Source organism: Parus major, chromosome 2, assembly GCF_001522545.3.
Source record: "Parus major isolate Abel chromosome 2, Parus_major1.1, whole genome shotgun sequence".
Taxonomy (NCBI): Eukaryota; Metazoa; Chordata; class Aves; order Passeriformes; family Paridae; genus Parus; species Parus major.
In genome coordinates this window covers 13,642,203-13,665,967 of record NC_031769.1, presented here as the reverse complement: position 1 = coordinate 13,665,967, position 23,765 = coordinate 13,642,203, and the positions used below count along the sequence as shown (strand labels likewise).

General features: G+C 37.8%; 1 long non-coding RNA gene across 1 annotated transcript; it reads left to right on the top strand.

The window, feature by feature from the left end:
• Window positions 1-13,286: 13,286 nt before the first annotated feature.
• LOC117245427 lies at window positions 13,287-20,321 on the top strand. Its single transcript, XR_004500114.1, has 3 exons — window positions 13,287-13,760; window positions 18,413-18,521; window positions 20,151-20,321. It is a non-coding gene; the product is annotated as an uncharacterized LOC117245427 (long non-coding RNA).
• The last annotated feature ends 3,444 nt before the right edge of the window (window positions 20,322-23,765 follow it).

Genomic DNA, 23,765 nt, shown 5'->3' with positions numbered 1-23,765 from the left:
CATCTGTGTGTTGCTACAAATAAAAACTACCATCTTTTTATTTGTAACTTGCCATGTTCTGAATAGGACAGATCTGACCCAGCTGTGGTATGGGAGTGCTGTGATCTGACTATTGTACCCTAAGGAGAGCTTTAGTCTGCCTCTACCTTCTCACTTTGTCTTGTCCTCAGTTTCTTCTAAAATGAAACTCATTCTCTATGCAAAACTGGGAGCAATTTTCCTGGTCTGTACCAAGTTTAATATGTCTTTTTGGAACAGGGATAAACAGAACTGGACATGCTACTCCAGATGTGGCTATTGTTTGGAGCTTGTCATTTAGATACTGCAAATGCTGGTAGACATCACTGCATCAATTACAGGCAGTTCCCATTTCAAGGCTATTTCAGCAATTGTAAAAGAGAGAAATTTAGCCATCAGCTACAAATAAGGCAGGCAGGCAGACAGCGCAGACCCAAAATAAAAGAATTGCAGCATTCTGTACCACAGCCCATCAGCCTGCTCTGACCAGCACCCAGGCAAAATTATATGTATAGTTAGAACTGATCCATAGTCAAGATCATATGAAATAGCCAGGACATATTTTCTGTGAACTATAACTATTCATTTGAAAGATGTTACAGAGGGTAAAAAAGAACACAATGGACTAAGCACATGGATCTGATGATATTTCCCCTAAAAGGTATTACTGGGGCAGATTTTCTCTCCAGTTGCTCAGATCCCAACATTCCTGGAGTTCAAAGTGGACAATTGACAAGCCATTAGGACTATGATGGGGCAATTAGGTTGATGAAAATTAATATTATAGGATTGCACATTTTCATCACATTTCTGTTGTCTAATGGACATAACCCATAACCCTTCCTGACAACATAACCCAGTATTTTGCATTTATGCACCCTAGGCAGAAAACTTAACTTTAAGTAGGAACAAATATGCCTAGTTGCGAGATGAAAGACAGAAAGGACAACGAATAATGGAAAAACTTCTATTTTTGACAGCTATACATCTTAAATACATAAAAGACTTAAAAGTTGGAAGGCATCAGGCTCCCAAACACTTCACAGTTGCTGTCATTGGGTGCTTTTTGTCAGAAATATGATTCTGACTGACATTTGTGGGAGTAGCATTCACAGGAAGGATTGTACTGAACAGTAGCTTGAATTTGGCATATCTATATTGAACCATACAGTACACTATAGATATTCCTAAGCTGGTTTCTCATCTGTTTTCAGGGTAATCTTGTGTCTTTGATAATTAGCCATGCTAAAGGGCAGAGTTATTTTGTTAGGATCTTGTGCTAAGTAAATGTAGTTCTTCTGCTTCTAGCACCTGAGCTAGGATGTCAGTATTGGGGTTCTTTTGCTTACAGTGGATTTGGGCAACAGCCAAAGGTGTAGTACTGCATTGGCAGGTGTGGACGTGTCCTCAGCTGGTGATGCTGCAGAGAATGAAAGGTTTATCTGCACCACTTTCTCCACGTCTTATCTTCCTATTTCTTCTTTCACCATAAGGAGGACCTTTGGTGTACAGATGGTTTTACCTAATTTAAACCTAACTCAAGCACTTCAGGTTCAAAAGTTTACTTTCAATGTGGTATCATGTTCTAACAGGATGAAACTGGGGTAGAAGGCTCATAAATAATAATTTTAATATTAAAAAAAAATTTAAAAAAGAAATTAAAAAAGGAAACATAAATGAGCAAGGATAATACAGAATTATGAACAAATTTTGAGATGATTCTACACCTACCCAAAGAGATTCTACCTGAGATTCTGCAATGACCTGAAAAGAAGTGATAGTGAAGTGGGACTTAGTCTCTTCTCCCAGGTAATAAGTGACAGAACAAGAGAAAATGACCTCAAATTGTGCTAGGGAAGATTTAGGTTGTATATAAGGAAAAAAAAAAATTCTTTGAAAGGTTGTTCAGGCACTGGAACAGACTTCCCAAGGAAGTGGTGGTATGGCCAACCCTGGAAGTGTTCAAAAGGCATGTGGGCGTGGCACTTGGGGTTATGGTTTATTGGTGAATACAATGGCACTAGCTTAATATTTGGAATCAATGATGTGGAAGTTCTTTTCCAACCTTATTCATTCTATAATTCTATGAGTAGAATGAGAAAAAATTAAAAAGAAAAATAATGGGAAAATTAATACAGTAGATATGGCCACAGCAAGGTGCAGCCTGGCTTTACGACAGTCTCCTGCTGCTGACATTTTTAATCCTGTGTTGTGTGTCAATGTGGGTTTTTTCTTTTTTAATTGAGCAATTGAATCGTTATGGAAACAAAATAGGGAGACTAGCAACCTGACAGCTCTCAGAAAATAGTTTTAGTGTGTCACAAAAATCTCTGTCATTCTTTCTTTGATTTCTAGCTGTCTCTCAGAAACTTTATTCCCACACTGGCGGATGGGGTGAGAGCCCAGGGCTTATATGCTCCGAGTTGGACTGTGGCCAGTGGTATTTAAACTGCACTTACTCTTTGCCAGATCTGCTGAGAACCTGTGACGACATTTTTGGAAGGGCAAGATGTCTCTCAGAGTTCAGGGAACGGGTAGATTATCTGTCAGTGTAAGTGCATATGTGATCGAAATAATTGCCTGACTTCAGTTTGCAGTCTGGGCTAAGGTGCTGCTTCATTGCTCTGATCTCTGAACCAGGGAGTCTATCTCCAGAGCTTGGCACATGCCCTGCCTCTGTTCACCATAGTTTCACAATAATTTTCTGAACTGAAGGGAAGCTCTTAAAAATAAAAACGTTTAGATGCTTTGTAGTTGTCTGCACCATAAAATGAATGAAGCTTCCATGACCTTCTGGGTCTTCTACAAAGACCCTTGAAGTAGGGTTTGCCTGAGGGGTGGGTTAGCTGGTTGGCTGCCCAGCATGCTTAGGAATAGAGCGCACAACTGAAATTCTAGGTTAATGTTTATCCCCAATCAATTAGCGTTTTGGAAAGGCATGAAATTCTGGCTTGCCCTGGGCACTATTTGACTAAAGGCCAGCCACGGCTGGGAGCCCCAGAAGGTTGCAGATCTTGGCTCTGTGGGAGGCCTGGCTATACAGCAGCAAACAAGCTTTCCTCCAAAGACCCTCAGTGCTCTGTTCAAAAGAATTTTTCATTTTCCACCTGTGGCCATGAAAGAGGGTTGACAGATGGGCTGTTGTAATGGGCTATTGTGTAAATAGCATGCATTTAGCAGAAATGCTGAGGGTGTGTATTTACAGGGGACTTACATGGATTTTCACTGTAGATGAGGAGGACTCCAGAAGAGCCACTGCAGGCCTGCTGCATTAATTCCCTCTACAGAATAAAGTATTTTCTTTTTCCTCTTTAGGTTCTGTCAGAAACAAAAAAGAGCAACTTGGGGAGGGAGGAAAGGAGTTGCTTTGAAATATTCTTTGGTCTGGATTACTTTTTAAAAAAGTAATCCTGGCCTCTCAAAACCCAGTACAATGCTTTACAATGGCATTTGTACTAATGTACAAAGGTTTTGGGTGATTCTGCTTCATCTCTGTCCTCCTCATTCCTGTGCAAAATATTCAGGAGTAAATATTCAGACTGGGGAATCCAGAGCAGCAGAGTGGAGAGGACTGTCAAGCATGTATTGATGGGATAGAAGAAAAGGTGTGCAGGTGAACTCTAAAATTGGCTGCAGAGTGTTAGGAACCTGAAGTTTGGAAGTGGAATCTGAGAAACAACAGAGAAAACTGGAATACGGAGAAGGAAGATGAGAGGAAAAAAAATACATTATTTTGACAAAGAAGTGAGGAGCTGGCAGGAAGAAGATGATCCCAAATAAAAATGGACACAAGAATAGAGGTGAGCTGGAGTGGCAGCAGTACTGGAAGGGCCTGTCTGAAGGACACTAATGAAAAAGCAGGAGAGGTGACAAGTGCTGGTCCCTGGGTGACCCAAGAGGCAGGTGGGGACGGCTGGCCACCCTCACCACTGCTGGCCTCAGCAGTGTGTCAGCTGGCAGGGCTGGGAGCTGGCAATACAGCACTGACAGGGGGATGAGCAACACATGGTTTCACTGGCAAAGGATAGCTGTTCCCAAGGGACTTCAAAAGTTTTGATATATATAGAAACAGGTCTGGCTCTCAGGCACAAGGCCAGCAAGTGAGAAGAGAGCCAGTACACATGTCCTTGTTAGTGCTCCTTTCAAATGGGGACCCAGCCTCTGTGAAAACTCCCACTCTCAGGTCTGCCTAGAGCAGCTCCTGATTGCCATCAAGCAAGTTCAGTGTCAGGCCACCAGAGATAAAAGCATCCCTCAACTTTTCTCCAAATCCTGCAATAAGCCCACATTTCTGTTTCCAGCTCAAGATTATGTACTCTGTCTGGCAGTGCAGAGCAATCACAGCCAACCAGGCGGCACCATGACAGTCCACAGGGATATTTTTGGAGGGTGGGAAAGTTTTCTGGAATCTATGCCAAATACCAATGGGTTCAGCCAGCAGGGAAATTTAGTGCCACTCATCTCAGGTGCGTCAACTTTTCCAAGCCTTCACTGCTGGTGTTTAGCACAGCAAAGGGTTGTCTCTGTGTGAAATATTTAGAGGGTGTGTTAATGTCGTTCTCATGCTGTTTCTGTGCTGACAGCAGGAGCAGCCCTGTATTCTGGGAAGATGGTAAAAGCCATGATTTATGGAGAAGATCCCCCTTTCTGTCCCCAGACAGAAGCTGTGTGAATTGATGGGGCACTGAACTGGTTTTGACTGGATGGGGAATGAGGCATCTCTTGGAACTGCCACCAAATTAGCAGAGAATGGGGGTGTCCAGGTCCTGTGGAGGAAGATTGGCCTAAGGATAAGGTCACCTTTGGCTGATGTCTCAAGACTAGGCCTAAGAATGCCTTCCTGGGCACTTGATTGCATTTCCATTGCTGCTCCCAAATGAAGGAATAGTACCTATTAAAGACAGCTGTACTTCCATGCCATTTAATGAACAATTTGTGCCTTCCAAACACACACAAAAAAGTACAGTCAGTTTTGATGTTAATTTTTCTTTTCTGATTCCAGTCAATTGTTAATAACCATGTTGACATTTTTTTAAAGAGTTGGCACCAAAACTTCATTCATTCTACATAGAAAGAACTACCACTAACTTATTACAAAACCCATGATTATCTCACAAAGTCATATTCTTGACATCTGTTAAGTAAAGGTTTATTTTACACTTCAAAAGTCAATCTGCACAGCTGACTAAACTTCTTCAGTAAAGTCTGCTCCTGTAAAATATTTGGGAAAATAAGAGTTGGTTTAAGAAAATATTTGTTTTAGTTCGAAAATGAGTCGCCTTCTTTTTTTCTGTATATGGGAAAAGATGACTTTCCTCTAGAACTGAAGAAAGGAGTAGAAGAAAGATGAGGCATTTCCTATATACTGTATCTGATTTTATCAGAACCAGACAATGACAGCTGAATCAGTTCATTGGACATTCAGTTTTAAGTTCTGCATTCTTAGTTTTTTAGTTATAACATATTGTAATGTTGATGGGAATCAAAGTAGGCTCCTGGATTATTTGCAGAGAAAGTTCTTGAAAGTACTTGGTTCAGGAAATCTGTGATTTGCAATCAAGTCTATGCTACACGGCAATTTGAGCTTGGCTGTCAGATTGGTAATGTCATTAACCCAGGTGCAACAATCTAATGTGTATCATTATAGGCCTTGGAAAGGATCCTTAGAAACAAAAAAGTGACCTTAAATGTCATCTAATTCCAACCCCCTGCCATAAGCAGAGGCACCTTCCACTACACCAGATTACTCAGTCCCATCCAGCCTTGTCTTGAGCACTTCTAGGGACAGGGAGTCCACATGCTCTCTAGACAACATATTCAAATTCCTCACTACCCTCATAATAAAGAGTTTCTCTCAAATATTCAATCTAAACCTACTATCTTTCAGCTGAAAGCCATTCCTCCTTGTTTTATGTCTACATGGCCTTGTGCAAAGTCCCTCTCCAGCCTTCTTGTAAATCCCTTTTATGTACTGGAAGGCTGCTATAGGGTCTCCTTGAAATCTTTAAGCTTTTCCAGCAGCTGATCCCAACCTATTTATTTCTCTTTATCCCTAGCTCTGGCCATGCATGTATGGTGCTTACTGGACAGTCCTGATACTATTGAGAGCAATGATAACTTCTGCTGTAGACAACTCAGAATGTTTTTTTACCATCTCAGAGCACACCTCTACAACATAGTGAAATATGTGCATGAGTCTTTTATTTTGCTCCAGATTGTATGTTTTTGACAACCTTAGCCACACAGAGTAATTTTCAGAGAAAAGAAAAATCATCTCCTGAACTAATGAAGTAGACATTATTTTGGAATGCTTTGTCAGAATAATTTATTAAATAAAAATTAAATTTAAGCAAAATCAAAAATGTTAATTTCAGTTTTATGTCCCTCTCTTCCAGAAAAAAATTAATCATGGGTTCTCTCAGAAGGCAGGAGGTCTGGAGAATTGACATTCCAGATATCTCTCATCTGTGCAGTCACTCTCTACGGTCACTTGTCGCAAGCCAGGAAAGGAATCAATTTACCAGTCAGTGGCCAGCAGTCAGAGCAGATACATTTCTGATGATCACTGAGATAATACAAGGATACAGAAAATTCAGTTAATACATGGCTATCTTTAATACAAAGAAATTTTGATTGGTTCTAGCCAGGTAGTCTTGGACCTTATCTTGTGCCTTCAGGTCAGCTTTGGGTCAACGATATTGATAGTGAATTGGAGCTTAGTAAAAGTACATTACAACTGGCACAAATAAGCGCAGCTCATCAGTGGAGTTAAGCCCTGAAAAGAACATTTTCTTGGGATTATGCTGGTAGGGTCAAAGGGAAAAATACAAGGCAGGCATGTGTGACAGAAAAGAGGAGCTGCACTTCATATATCTTGTTGCAGTTGCAAGGTGAATTTTGAATTTCTGAGAAAAATAAAAGAGAAAGATTTTATTTTGCTTCAGTCCAGCACAATAGATTGAAGCATAACTAGGGGGATTAGGTGGGATTGGTCATTTCAGGTACTTAGATCTACAGATTAGCTCTACAACTCTTTCAGTAGTTGTTCCTTAAACCTGAAGAGAATCTATGATTTCAAGAGTAGGATTCATTAAAGAGTAGATTTCATTTTAACGGAGCCATTAAAAATGAGGCATCTAATCTGAGTGGGTTGTTCATCCCCCTTCTATTGTCACTGGAGCAAACCAAGTATGTTTGGAAGGTGTTGTTTATAGGACAGCTGCTATGACTTGCTCTCTCACAGAATACATTTCTTCAGGGCATTACAGAGAGATCCTAGACAATTTATATAAAACATGTTGCATGGTAGTAATTTCAAAATTGGTGAGATAAAACCTCCTTGGTTCTCTGGAATTCCCACTCTTGGCAGACTTGCAAAACAGTTCAAGACCTGACCCTGGCCTAAATCTTGCCATAACCCAAATGTATTCTCCCATCAGTATCTGTGTCTTCTATAGCAAACCCAGCAGCTGATCTGCTGCTAGGAATAAAACCAGGAAACAGGAATACAGCTAATGACTTTTTTCTTCAGGACAACAGTCCAGGAGAGAAGTTCAGCTTTTTCCTGGGTCAACTGGATTTGAGCCTTCATCTCCTGTCTCCTGGAATATGTCTTTACCTCTAACCTGAGTGGGAAGGAATGGACACCCTCATTCTCCCATCCCAAAGCTCCTCTGCTTCATATGAGCAACTTAAACATTCATTGAAAAAGACAGAAAGCAAGTACCAAGTAAAAGAGGTTGATCTAGGGAACTCTTCTATTTATTATAATGTTTTACTATTACACATTCCCATGAGCAATTTAAACCCTGGGATTTAGAGTCAGATTGTTCTTTTTCATTTAGTTGTTTAAATGGGTCACATAAAATGGAAGAACTCCAGTATGAGGGAACAAAAACACTTCACAAACCTCTAAAGCCCTTCTTAACGAATATAGTGCCTTAGGTAGTTAGAATAACAGGGTTTAAATTAATTAGACAGAGAAGGGAGTTGAACTCAGAACGCCAGTCTCTAGATGACTGCTCCAGCCTCTGGATGTCCTGGAAAAATAGAGATGAGGAATAATAGCATTTCCTTCTCAAGATGTTTTTTTAAAACAACCCATTATAGGAACAGCTCTTTACCTAGTTTTGGAGAGAAATAAGCAGAGTAATGAGAGGAATGTGTGACCTGGAGATCAAGGAGAAAGGGTGTGGAACTTGCTTTTATTATCATTTCTGAAAAAACTCCAGTTCAGCAGGCCACATTGCTTTAGGTAGAACTTCTTACAGGATTATCCATTACAATGCTTTGGCTACATAGCAATAAAGTCTAGTACACAGTAATAGTACATAGTACATAGCAATAAATATGTGTAAATAATTTATACATAGCATAAATTAAAGACTGGAGGCTACAGTGGTCTAAAGTGCATTGCTCTTATTGACCTAATTTTAGGATTGCAGAATGCCAGGAAAACCTAGATAGTTATTTTGCATCAATTTCTTTTGAATTTGATTTTATGGTTGAAGTTTTACCCTAGAATCCACTAGTGATTTCTGTCTAAACCCATTTGATCTGAACTTTGGGTATTTTGACTACATTTCACGTTATTACACTTCTGTCCATTTCAGTTCAGCTCTGCAATATTGATTATAATTTCTGTTGCCCTCAAGAAGTTTTGGGAGTAAAATGTTTCATAATAAATGATGGGAATTTTCCATATCTACTAGTAAAGTATTAGCACTGGGACATAGGCTTTGTATAAATCCGAGTGTTTTGGGTTTAATACATCCTTTTATATACTGACCTATGTTATCATAATTTATTTAATGTATTTTTAAAACAAACATGGCCACATAGGCCGTGGATCAATGAGCTTTTCTTGCATGAGAAGATTGATTTTCTGGAAGCCTAAGGCTCAAATATGACTACCTGCTTAGTTTAATTTGTTGTGAAGAGTTGGCACTCTTATCCCACTCACTGCACTTGTGTAAGTCAGCCCCTTTGCAGTGGTGATTGCGTTATACTATATGACAAAAGGCTGAGAGAGGTTTAATATAAGTTAGAATTGAGTTAATACAAAATGACCCACAGAATTTCCACAGGGATAGAACCTAGTCTTTCAACAGCTGATAGAATAATTCCTTATGAAATGATAACATTTGGGATACCACAACTTCCAATAGAGCATGATATATTAAATGTCAATCAATGTGAGTTTATGAAAATAGTTATTGTCAAACCAACCAGATGTCTCTCTCTGATGGGATTACAAGCTGGGTTAATAAAGGTAAATAAGAATGATATAATATACATAGATTTATGTCAGGCATTCATCTGAGTACCCAGCAAGTATTTTTTTAAGAAATGCTAATGACTAAAAATCAACACAGAACACATTGAGTTTATTAGAACTGACTAACTGTTAGGTCTCCAAATATAAACAGGGAATCTTAACTGAACAAATATGGTTCTGAGATGCTTAGACTAGTGAGAAATTGAGCTTATATCTTTATACTTTGTGTGGCTGTGACAACATTAATATGCTCAGTTCTGGGGTTCACCATCTTGTGTAGTTGCCTGCAAACTTGGGAGGGGAGGTGAGCAATCTGGAGGACAAGTACAAGAATGGTTGGAGGACAAGAAAACAAGGATTGTAAATTCAATGAGTTCAATCTGTTTAGTTTATCAAAGGAAAGGTTAACAGATGACATAATCACAGTTTATAAGTATCTCCATGGAGAAAATACATTTGATAATTAGGGGTTCTTCTGTTCAACAGACAAAGACATAACAAAATGTGGTAGATAAATGCTGAAGCTGGAAAAATTCCAATTTAAAGGCATTAGTTTTATGAAGAAGATGATTAACCTCTGGAACAATTTAACAAAAATTACAGCAAAACTCTATCTCTGGAAATCTGTAACTCAGAACAGGATGTCTTTTAGAAAGATTAGATTATATTAGCACAGTGGTTCCTCACAGTTTTATAATTTACAAAATCTTGGGTGACTTAGCTATTCAGTCTGCTTATGTTTAAATGGATATTTCCCATTTATATCTTCACAATTTTGTACTGACTCAAAAGTGGTAGCATGAACCAAAACTCCTCTTTCAGATGAGAATGTGTTTATATGCTGGTGCACTTTGTGGGCTGCCATAAAACTTAAACTACTTCTTTAAAGTAGTTCAGAATGAAATACAGTCTCTGGCAGCAGCAGGATGTACACAGCTGTAGAATGTGTGCCTGTCATGTCATACCCCTAGCAAACATTCAGATTCTGGCATGCATTTTCTTAACATAAATAGTTTAGAATACATGCTCACACTCTGAGAGAGAAAAAAATTGCTCAGTCTACTGCAGCAGCCCTGACCAATGGGTGTTTAATGCTCTCCTTGGAGAAGCTGTCTCAGTAACACGACTCTGCTGGCTTGGTCTATCATTTAACAGCTCTCAGAAGCAGCTCAGTGGCATGGTCACAATTTGAAATAAAGCTGCCCAAAGATAATACCAGACTGTGTGCCATGTGATGAGAGTATACAATCTCTGTCTCTGAGAAGAATGGGACTTAAGGGTGCATTTTAATCACAGAGTCACAGAATCTGATTCATGTTTAGTGGTTAGGGCAAGGGGGTTGGAGCACCCTTGCTGGTGCTTCTCTCTTGTAGCAGGGCTGTTGGCAGCTCTGACACATGGAAGGGAATGAAGGGGGCCTCATCCAGCCAACTGGGAGTGCTCATTCCCACAGCCTCACACCTGAATGCTCCAACCTGTGCTTTGTTAGCTATACTTCTACCATTCTTAATGCTGTCAAGTGGTTAAAGAGAAAACATGTGTATTGCATTTTTTTGAGATTATTCCTGGCCTTTTGGCCATATTCTAATTGACATCATTGCATTTTCCATCTACATTCTTTCTTGAGTTTCAGTTGGTTTCAATATTTCTTCATATTTGCTTCCTAATAACACACAACTACAATGTGTAGAAAAAGCTTGTTGATATTTTAAAAAAAGGATTCACCATTATATGAATTTTTAGGGTAACTGTGGTTTCTCCAGGATGTAAATCAATCCACATTCTTCAGGATATAAATCATGCACTAAATGTCTGAGACTTAAAGGAGAAACTTCCCTCCTAAACATGTAGTTGCATAATTGCCTATTATGGAAGTTTTACGTCTTCCTCTGAAGCATCTGGTACTGGTACCATTAGTTTGATCTGAAATGATAATTCCTGTGTGCCTTTGTGGAGCATTCCTATGACACTTTAGCAGCTGCTTGATTCCATCTCGTACAGGGCAGCCAGATGTCCCACAGCTTTAAGGTTATCCTGCTTTTCAGCATCCTTTTCTGCTTCCTTTGCTTGCCTTAAGGAAGGTCAGCTAACCTTGTATTTGGACACACTATCTAATGCCTTTCACATTTGGAAATAAAGCTACCCACAAGGTGATTGCAGTGAAGGAGGAAACTAGTCACAGCCAGGGAATTTTTAGAAATCTAGCACTCAGGAAAACAAAGAGAAAATGTATTGCTCTCCAACTAATTTCATATTCTGTTTTATGTCTTTCTTACTACAAGCAGAGGTATGTGTTGTAAATCACAATCATGGCAACAGTGATCACTATAATTAATTTTGTATAATGTTTTCCATCCTGAACCTTTGTTTTCAGTAGTTCATACATTTCTAAACCTTTTACTTATTGATTTTGATCAAGGGAAGGAAATGAAAAAAAAATACCAAAGAAAACAACCTATTTTTTTTCTCTATTGCTAAACAATTTTGGTCCCTGTTTTCAAATGCTGCTCAAATAGTTGTGGGTAAACAGCTACCACTGAGATTACTGTAGCCATTTGGAAGTAGATTTTTATTTTTTGAAACTTGGAGCTCATGTTAGAAATTCCGAGCAGAGGACAAGTGTGGTAAGTGAAAAAAATTACACATATGATTCATGAAGTCTATCTTGGTTGGCCTAGAATGAGTGATATGACCTGGGGACTCATCCTGAGAAACTGTCCAAAGGTTTAACCAAGGTGTTTAAATCTTAGTTCCAATGAATGGGCTATCATCTTATACATTATTTAACAATTTCTAGATACAAACAGGGTGGACAGATTGAAGAAGGGGTCCAAAACAGCAGAAGATGTCTACTTCTGAACTAATTTTCTAGAATTCTTTACAGTTAGTGATGATATAATCAATATGGTCATTGAAATTCTTTCTATGATGTAGGTATGCAAAAGATATTTTATGAATTGTTTCCTAAAAATACCTATCTTTGTTGGCTGAAGGGAGATTGGAATTAAGAACTTTGGTGTCTTCATAAGGATGACCAGTGTTTAGAGATATACTCCAACCACACTAATTTTAATCTACCCTTATTTTGTCTTCTTCCACATAAGATTTCTTGGTTAAAATTTCTACAGAGTGGTTAGTGGCCTACTAATTTTTTAGCTTTGTTTGGGGTTTTTTTGGTTTTTTGTTGGTTTTTTTGTTGTTTTGTTTTGTTTTGTTTTGTTTTGTTTTGTTTTGTTTTGTTTTGTTTTTATTTTTGTTTTTGTTTTAACTGGAGTCTTTTATGACAATTATTAATCCAAGTAGGATACATTTACCTGTTCTTCTTTTCCCTATGCTTTGTCTTATTCATCATCTGGGACACTATGTGCAGTGACCATGAAAATTTATATGTGTTGAGTGTTGCATTTAAAGCTGATATTTGAAATAGGGAAAAGCTTCAAATAGGCTAAGATTTTTCATTCAGCTCAGCATTGGGGCAGTGGAAGAATAAGCTGCCATATTCCTATCTTCCCATTTAAAAATAGTCCAGCATAAAAAATTGCAGGTCATGTTCCTGATCCAGGTCACTGTGTCACCTCAGCCCAGGTCATGGACAGCTATTCCAGCTGTGCTGGGGGTGTGTAGCAGGTACCAGCTGGTTAAACCAGCAATGCCTCAGAGAAAAATTGCAAAAATTACCTGAAAAAGAAAGGAGGCAGTAAAATAAGAAAATATGCTGATGGCAGAAAGTTATTCAGACATGTAGGACAAGGGCAGACTGTGAAGTATTTCAACGACTGAGTGACTGGGCAATAAAATGATAGATGAAATGCAATGTAGATGTATGTAAAGTGATGCACATAAGGAACAGCAGTCCCAGCTCTACTTACAAAATGGTCTCTGGGGTGTATTAGGATTTAAAAGGTCCACAAAAGGGCAACAAGGATGTTTCATTTCCTTCAGAAATGTTTTCTGCATGAGCAGCAGCTTCATAGGCTGGAGATCCTCAGCCTTGAAAAGAAACTTTAGGATGGTTTGGTGGAGCTCAGTACAAGCTATGGGTGACATGAAGACTGTCAGTGCATTTCATTTGCCAAAAATGAGAACTGAGGCCATCATGTTCAGATATAAGGGCCTGGCTCAGAACTAACTAAAGAGGATGTTTCTCCATATGATGAATCATGGACCTGTGGGAGAGCTTGCTGGAGGACGCTGTGTATAAAATTTGCACAATATCAACAGGCAACTGAACAAATACTTGCAAGAATTGCCCTCTGGAGGTGACTAAGTAGGAAAATCTCATCAAGATAAGGAATCCTTGAGCTGAAAATAGTAGCAGTCTGAATATGCAAAGGAGTACATATGCTTGGATATATCTTGCCTTGGATTTTTACCTGTGGATACTGATGGACACAAGATACTCAGCAAGATGGAGTGTTGGCCTAAGTCAGAACAGCTGGTATTGCATTTATCTAACTATGGACTTGTGAGTAGGAATTTTCCCTTTTGCTGTGTTTTGCAGTAGTCATTCTGCTGGCTATCACACAAATATGGAGTCAAGAGATAGTCTTTATCCCAAAAATCTTATCTTAATGGCAAGATACAATCTGTAGGGCTACATGGGCAGAAGCCTAACCAAGAAACCAGTTCAGCAGGTTTTTCCACTTTATCTTTACCATTTATGAATGTGTGAACAGCAGACAGAAGATAAATAGGTGTTAGTAGTTGTGTTTTGTTGAAGAGTTCTTGTTGAATTTATTATTTCTAAGTTTTTTACTTAATTCTTACACCTCCCTGTGAAGAGTTTCATGCTTCAAACTTTGTTGATAAGTTTGGGATGAGATGAAAAAGCATTCTAATGGAAGGCAAATACTTGTGCTTTTAGGAGATATACCACCTACAACTACCCAGTATGACTCTCTCTGTATTATTCTCAGAAAAACCATATTCTGGCAGAAATTAACTGTGGAAATTATTAAAAACCAATGGTGCTAGACTAAAAGATTTCTAGGTAGATCAATGTATATGATATAGTGTATGCCATATATAATGTCACATGATTAACAAGGAATGCAAATATGTATGCCTGTGCTAATACCCCTGTGTGACTATGGGAATGTCTGTGTGAGTCGATCTGTTTGCATATATTTAGGTATTATTTTTATACTGACAAAGAATGCATATGTGTGAGCACTCATGTCTTCCTACATATGGCTGAGCTATACCACTTTTTATTTTCTTTTCTTTCTCTAAAATTTAATTTACCTTCTGTTTCTTTCATATATGATTTTTTTTTTTTTAGCAAAAAAAGGCAAAAACTCTTCTTCTTTTCAAGTCATATAGGATTTTCTTTCCAGGACGCTGGGAAAAATAATCAGTCATATAATTTCATGCAACTTAAAACCCCCAATATCAAAATAAACGTGAAAGAAACTGAATGGGGAAGGAAAACAGTACAGCAACTTTTGTCCTCTGATCAGCATTTTTGCTGTTCAAGACTTCCTGAGTGGTAAAATAGCTCAGCCACCCATGCAGTTAAGTCAGAGGGCAGAAAATTTTCATATTACTCAGATTTCCTCAAGGGGATGACCACTCTGTGACCTCTTTGCATTCTGCAAAGCTCTGTGACTCAGAGAGGTTATGATGCTTCTATTTTAAAGAGTTTCTCCAGTGAACATTTAGGCTTTCCTCTGTGACACTTTTCAACTCGAGGTGGGTAAAAGCATCTTACCAGATCTGGTAACCTAAGGTCATTCCTGGACTCCCAGCATTAACATTTCATTAGTGCAATACTCGGTGTTGCTGTCCAAACTGTGCTTTACTTATGTGACTTGACGCACTTGAGCAGCCCCACTCATTTCAAGCTCTGATGTAAATGAATGACTCTACTTACAGAGTCATCCCATCTGTTTTTTTTCTAGTACAAGCCTGGTAAGCCTTTTTTAATTAATCTTAAAAAAAAAATTCCTTTAAGGCTTGTAAAACAGCAACATGTTCCTGTTCAGAAAAAAAAAAGAGAGAGAGAGAAAAAAGATAGCTCCATAGCTAGATATAGGCTTCAGATATATTAAACAAGACCCAAAAGAACAAAAAAAGCAATGAGGTAGATGAACTAACTTACCTTAAAGTTATTCCCATTTCCAGGACTGAACATTAAAGCATCCTAGGATTAAAATAATAAATAAACAAATGTAAATGTGAATTTCAAGCTGAAATTTCTTTGTGACAAGCTCTGTAAGTTAAAATGAACAATTTTTCAGTATTTTCCTGATGTACTTCATTCTGTTGCCTTCTATTTTCATGGGTTTGTTACTTAACAAACATAGTTATACACATTAAAGAGAGCATTTTGAAGCATATAGCAGATTTTTCTTATAATCATGTGTATCCAAAAGCAGAAGAAACTATTCCCATAGTTCAAGAAGCAGGACAATTAATACAGCTTTTGCAGCTTGATACCATACATTAAAGTGATGATGGAGCAGCTTATGAGGAAATTGAAGCAGGTACTGTACACAGTATATGAATAAATTGAGAAATATTTGATAAATCAGCTCATTGTGACACTTTTTCCTGCTTTGCATGGTTGCTTTACTGCTGATTGCAGTGTAGCTTGGCACAAGGAACTGGTAAGGAAAATAAGAAACACTTAATACACGTTGACAAAAAAGTGAGAGAAGAGGAACAAGAAATAAGCTGAGTATTTCCCATAACTTGCATGCCCCATGAGCTGTGGTCAGGTGGGACACAGGTAGTATCCCACTGTTCTTCCTACACTCCAAAGAGCATGGAGCAAGCTGGGAGCCAGGGTGAAACCACACATTTCATTCACAGATCTTGTACAGGTTGCAAATGCATTTTCTTCTGACTTCCCTGCCAACCTCTATTCCGGGCTTTGAGAAGCAGGTGGTGCACAAACATGGAGAGGCAACAGTGCAGATTTCATTAAAGCAAATGAAGAATTTTCACCATCCCATACTCTGAAACTGTGTGATCCTTCCATATTATTATGGGTTATTTGTTGTAATATGTAAGAGCTAAGTACAATCTCTAGCATTTCTTAGACTTGTTGCGGATTTTAAACAAAAAACAACGTAAATCTAGATCATGCCAATGAACATCTCACCAAAACACAGGCAAGAGGAGACATTTAAGAGTAGTGATTCAATAACATTTGTAAAATGCTTCCCTTGTCACATAAAACACCAATTCATTTGCCCATATAAACACATCAATTCGATTTTATGCAACTCAGAATATGCTGGGCACCAGTGCAGTTATGGCACAGGACCTAGGACAGACCCACAGCTTTCTGGAGAGGCCTTTGGAGGCCACATGGGATACTGGGCATTTCTAACATCATCCTATTGATTCCCCTTCATGTGTCTTCCAAAGGCTCATCATCTGGTCTCCTACCACTGTCAGTCATTTCTGTTCCAGGTGACTTAGTAGAGATGAATATTCCCTCTTTCCATTAAGGGAACCTAGATGATTAAATAGAATAGTCCTTGACATGGTAAAAGGTAGGGGATGTCAATCTTGCTTCCTGTGCTAGAATATTATTCAAACAGTGTTGCCAAATCTGAGTGAGTTTGTGTCTACACAGTACGGCTCAGCCATCAGTCATCCCATCAGACCATGGTTATGCCACTGCTCCGACATCCTGAACAGACAAGGAGCAGACACAGCTTCTGCTCTGCTTGTGGCTCTCACAGGTAACTGCAAACACTGAAAGAGGAGAGGAACTTGTCCTGACACTGTCCTTCTGAGGCTGGCCAAAAGTAGTTAGCCAGCTTTCTAAAGCTAAACTAAAAAACTGGTTGATTATTTTATTTTGGTACTTACACAGGCATGGGGTTTCAGGTTAAACCAATGCAGATATGCCTCAGTTTATTGACAATGAACGTGACTAAAAAACACCTGGAGACTTAAGAAAGGGAAGACAACAGTTTGAAAAGAATGTGTTTTCCAGTCAGCTTTTGTGGTGAAGCAGAGAAAGAAAATACTACTCAACGTTTCCGGAGAAGAGAATCACAAATTCTGCTGAATTTTTTTATATCTATGACTGATTGAATTATCCATTGCAAATAGTGTTTGTTGCTAATTTGGCCGTTTTGCAGTTCATGAATCATTCTGGAAACAATCCTGATTTCTACAAACACATTTGTTATTTGTAAGTATTCACTGAACAGTTTTATACGAACAGATTTCAGCCTTTTGTTTTGTTCTCAAATAGTGTCATCTATTCACTATTTGAAGTGTTTGACTGGTCAACCAAATCACATACTATTGTCTGCACTTCCTGATCAGGTAACTGAGACTTATAAATACAAGTATAATGAATAACAAATGATGAATAGCAAATAGGGTATAACAAACATTGGATCATCTGAAATCTCATATTAGAAATATATAATTAATGTAACTTTTAGGACTTAAACATTTCCCTGAATACCTGGCAGCTTCTAGAAGATCCTGAAATTATGAATAATACATGTCAGAAATATCAGCAATTATATTCTCCATTTTATTAACATAACATTCAAAAATCAGGATGTCCATGGATAAAGAAAAGTTGAACATAATGGCAAGAGTGTATTTATCTGTATTTATGAATGTGTAGATTTTATTCTACTGCTATTTTCCACCAATAATCTAAATATATTGTTGAAGTAAGACTGTATGAACCTAGCACATGACATTTTTCAACCAATAACAGGATGTGACTTCTTGGTATATACCAAAATGGAATAGAGGAAACGAGCAGGGACAGGGAATGTGTTTTAAATTGAGATTTGATGAGGCAGAAGAAAACAGTTCCAGATTTAAGGAGCTTCATGAAACATTTTCAACTAACAAACTGTTTTAACATTGCTTTTAAACCTTGGTTTCTTTTTGACTTCTTATGTTTTGTTTTTAATGCTTTGTTTATTTTTAATTAAAATATGAATATTGTCTGAATTACTGATCTTTTCTTCTGTCTTTAGACATGAAGTTGTCACATATTTATGAATACACTCTGGCACAGCGAGATTTAATAACTAACTGATTATTAATGCTACCACTATTTGTTTTGAAGGAGAAAATTCAAAGAAAAAGAAGTGATGGTTAGTTATCTAACAATTTTTCATGGTTTAGATACGGAATGTCAATGTACTCAGTGGCCAGGAGGATGTTTTGGCTGGAAAAGGAAGCTGCAATGGATAACTTGAGCAAGCTCAATCTCATCTCTTGAGATCCCCAGGAGGTGAGTGAAAGGAGTGAAAGAAGTGTCTCTGCTAAATAGAACTGAATACTGTGTGTGTAATACAGATATAAGCAAAACTGCAGTCTTCTGTTTCAGTCCCTCATCCAATGTTTGGGTTCTCTTTTGTTTTGGTCAGATCCAATCTTGTGTGAGAATAAAAATATTTTCTATGATTATATGAAACAAGGCTTGGATACTAACTAAATTTACAGTCAATTAAAAAACCCTTATACACAAGTATGAAGTACTTACTGTACTGCTGTCACGATCTGTTCATTAGTTTAAGGCTATCAGTTGAAAGCATTTTATAAGATCAAAGTGCTCTTTTGGCACGACCCCTTAGCCAAATGCCAGCAGCTTTGCTTTCTGTTTCAAGTACGAAGAGAAAGAAAACTTCTCAGATGTGTTCTTTGGTCCATCTTCATTTTGAAAGACAGTATACCACAGGGTCTTTCCTGGAGCTCACAATCTATAAACAACCATTCTCCCGATAAGAAGTTCCCAGCCTTTCTTTCTACCAATTCCCATAACAAAACAATATTTCCTTCATTTTATTTGGCCATACCCATGACACCTTCTCTCATTTTGATGGCTTTACATTCACATTTTCTGCTGAAATACCGTCCAAAGCTTGCCATGCCAGCCTTATGTCCCTGCAGTTACAACCAGTCAGCCTCTGAGGCCACAGGTAACAGCTTTTGATCAAGTCTCCATGTTTCTAGGAATCTCACTAAATGTAGTTTAATTACTTTTTCCTTGGGGCTGAAGGCCGGGTGTTCAACATGACAATGGCTAAACCAGTTCAATTGTCTTGAGGCCAAACAGTCACTAGAGAGCAGTCACTAATTTTTTTCCGGCATAACAATATTATTATTTCCTGGCCTTGCCATATGGGTTGCATAGGGATGGGACACACAGCCAATTAACTGGGACAAAGGTTTAACTTAAAGCAATAACTAGAGTGCATTTAGTGCACTTTGGAGCCATGGTTATCATTACTGAATTATAAATATTAATAACAGTTAAACACTTTGTCAATGGTGCAGCCATTAAACATCTGCTGCCTCTGTTACATGGTGCGTTTTAGCCGGAGTGAAAACTCTACTTTGGGGCATGTGGATGTACATTGATATTTGTGACTTAATGTAACCTGGAGTTCTGGTGTCTCCATGACAGCATTTCCACTTCAAAATGGCTAACATCACACATACACCTTTCAGGAGTATCAATTTTTCCAGACTGTTGATGAAAGTTGTTATTCTCAATGACAGTAGAAACACTAGAAAGGATCCATTTTTGTTTGCATTGTAGGCTCAGAGCTTCAGGCACAAGGGCTCTTCCAACAGGACTTGGGCACCTAACTCCCTCCACAGGAATGCAACACTTATCTCCTCCTCATTGATGCATCCTGGTACCATGAGGAAGAGTATCTGTGCCTCAGAGTGGCCAACAAATGAGCTTCTCTAATGAAAAAAAATAATCTGATTTTTTATCTAATAATATGTTGGAGGATGTGCCTGTCTTTTCTCAAAATATGATTTTCTTGATAACCACCAAGATGTCTTGAGCAAACATTGTCAAATACAAATTATTCTGAGAGGAATAATTTATTTATAATCTTTCTTTCAGGAGTGAAGACTACAAACACTTTCTTTAATCTCTGAACACATAAATGAACATAAAACTGTGCATAATGCTTAGGAAGTGGAACAGCAAGAAAGAAACTTTACTCTGACAGATTTTATTTTTATAAGGGTTTCATTTGGTGCTTTTAACACAGGTAAATGTACCTTGACAATATGCCAGAAAAAGAAATAAAATAATTTCAACTGCCAGATATTTCTCCCAGAATTACTTTGTTCCAAATCTAAGGCTCGGTAGGGAAGAAGTGATTAACTCCCAAGGTCATTTAAGCATCAAACTGTACTTCTGGCAATAAAAAAGCCCTCTTAGAAGGAACATTCTCAAAAGGACACCTCATTCTGAAAGCAGGTGTAATCAGAATTCTGTAAAAGTGGAAAGAGAGCAAACTGGGAAAGAAAGGAGTAAGGTATCTGCAGTCCTCCAAATTTCATAGGAGACAGAGAACAAACCAGGCTCCAGGCCATAGGCAAGACATTATGTGAACATATATTGTGTTGAATTGATTTCAAATCCAGCAAGAACAGTCTATTCTGTTGGTCAAGTAAAAAGTTAAGAGGTAGTTTTATCTAAAAGGAAGAGGCTATCTTATAGTGAATTCTTAAATTCAGAGGATGAAATTCCAGTAAAATAAGACCAAAGTCCTGGAAATGTTATCTAGAGATGAAACATTTTTAATATGCGGTGGAAGCAGCTACTATAAAAGCTACCAAATATCAGAATCTAAAACCTTTATTAAGAAAATAATCAAGTGGCCATGCAATATTTTTATACTAAGGACTCAAGGAAGCTTTATTGATTTGAATTTAAACTCAAGCATGTTTTGGATTCAGCTTTGAATCTCACTGTAAGTCAATTCTGCTACAGGCACTACATCTTTAGCGAATCACCAAGGACTTTTGGAGGTAAAGATACTTACACATTTCTAATATCTTAGTTCTTGATTTACATCAAAATCCTATTAGTTAGTTCCTGTGTATATTCAACAAAAAAGAAGAGTAGCATTCAATATGCAATATTCATTCAGAGTGTAATTGAATCAATGGTATTAAACGTACAGATGAATTTAGCCACTATAGGATTATGGATAAAAACATATTTAGCAGAAGAAATAAAATGACAATTTAACATATAAAAGTGCAAGCAGCAATTTTTCTTAAATAAAACAGGGACAAGAACAGCAGAAGTGGAAAGTGGAAGTTGTTAAATAAACTGGTTAAACGAGACATCACTATGCAACAACACTGTATGTTACCAACTTAGAACTCAGTTGAAGGTGTCACAGTGTAAATGTCAGGTCTAAAAAAAATTTTGTATAATCTGGAAATTCATTGCAGTGATGTTAAGCAATTTTACAGTAAATTGACAGTTGTATATGACCCATAGAAGGGCAAGTGTTCACCATACTTCAGTGGAGGTGAATGCCCTAAGAATATTAGCCTAGACTTTGTTTCCTAAATATGTTTGGCTGCTTCTTGCAATTATTTCTGTTTAGAACATAGGGGACTGAGACAACTTACCCTGAATGAATCTTTTTTTTGCAGTGAATTTCTAATTTAAAAAAAAAAAAAGGGAAAGATCAATGGAGGATTCTGATTCCAATTTCCCAAACCACTCTTGATATCCAGGTAAACTGAGCAACTGTTTAACATCCACTATGATTTATAGTTCACATTAAATGTGTCTTTGTACATCATTTTGTAGGTGCCAACATTTGAAAGCCAAACCCAGCAATGTTTTTGGCTAGAAAATAAGAACATACTTCTGTACATATCTGGTTTGGTGGGTTTTTGGCAAGATGGGATGGTGAACTGCTCCTGTGAGTACACACCCAGGAGGTGTGCCACAAACTGCTTGCTGACCTTGCTTTGTTTTGAACTAGAAAGAAACTTGCACTGTGAGTATCAAGTGGAAAGTTAAAAAAAAAGGAACCATACTCTCACTGTGTTGATAAGAAGCATTACCCTGTGATACTTGCTAAAGGATTTAGTGCCACTAAATTCAGTCTAAAACTAGCTTGAGGATAATCTGATAAAGTTAAATTCACTCAATTTATAAACATTTGCATGTTATTTATTCATATCGTTTACATGTGTTTGCCCTGATAACACGAGCCTATGTGAAACAGCTGTCAGCAGCCACCAGAATTTGCTTGTTCACTGCTTTTTGCTGGAAGCCAAAAACAACTGCCCAGGCCCCATGAATACATGCAGTTCATTTATCCCAATTAGAAACTAATTTCAGGCAAGTGCCACTAACCAAGAACAATGTGAGACAGAACAAGAGAAATTATCTACAGCAGTGCAGTAAAAGAAGAAAGAAATAACAAATGAATATTGAGACATTCCATAGAAAATTATGTTTTTAATTTTGCAAGTTACAGATAATGTGTTTTTCTGGTACTGTGCTTAATATTATCTGTGCAGACGCATCAGGCTCATATTTTGAATTGAATTGGAGTGTTGTTTCTGTGTTTGCAAAATTCAGATGGGAGTCTTGCATGAAAATGCTTTCTCCTCTACCTATATTCATAAATACTATGGGAATAGCCCTGTTCACAGCCTGCTGTCCTCCAGTGCTTGGCCTGCAAATTTAAGTCTTAAAACACTTAAGAGTTTCCAAATCACCTAATGTTTCTTCTCAGCTTGCACTGAGATTCTAAGAAGGTTCTTCCTCAATGAATACCTGGTTCTTATTGCTAAGCTGAGTGCCTAAACACACCTGATGCATAGTTTGACCAACTATAATTTTCCTTTTATTGCTTCTCTTTAGTGCTGATTGTTGTGATATATACTGAAAAGGCCAGGGTCATCCAGCCTCTTATGCAGACATGTAAACTAAGTGAATGACAAAGCACAAATTTGACAGCTACCACCATTTTATCAACATGCAATCTTCTCTGTCAGGTTAGTAGAAATTCTAAATATTTTTCCTTGCCAATTTTTAAAAAAATTGTTTACAATTTTGCATAAATTGTTAGCAGCAGCAGTGTAGAGTTATGGTACATCCGACAAAAACAGAGCAGAAAAGGTAAGAGAAGGCTGAAAAAGGAAGACTTGGCCCTGGTCACAGAGGGTTGGGCTGGAGATTGGATGGGCAGACCAAACACCCCTAAATCCATGGGTCTTGGTGGGATGCACCCACAGTGCTGAGGGAGCTGCCAGATGTTGTTGCTCTGCTGCTCTCCATTATATTTGAGAAATCCCGGAGAAATCCTCACAATTCTGTGATTCTGTGACTTCATTTCACATATAAACATACATTAATTGGCTCTAAATTGAATGTGTCACCTTTTCAGGAGCACAATGTCACCCATGTGTGTTGTAATGAAACCATTTGGCACTTTAAATTTCCTTACAACACACACTCTAATGTAACACATAAGTTATTCAAGGTATAAATTAGAGTAACAGTACTTTTATTAATATTAAAATATGTAGTGAAGGATATTGAAAATATTACCAAACCCCCAACTTGTGTAATATTTGAATAATTCTAGAAAGGAAACTGTTTTTTTTGTCAGCCATTTCACTATTAAATTAACAACAGATTCTAATCTGGAAAAGATGCACAGCTCTTACTAATTTTTAAAATACTATGCTA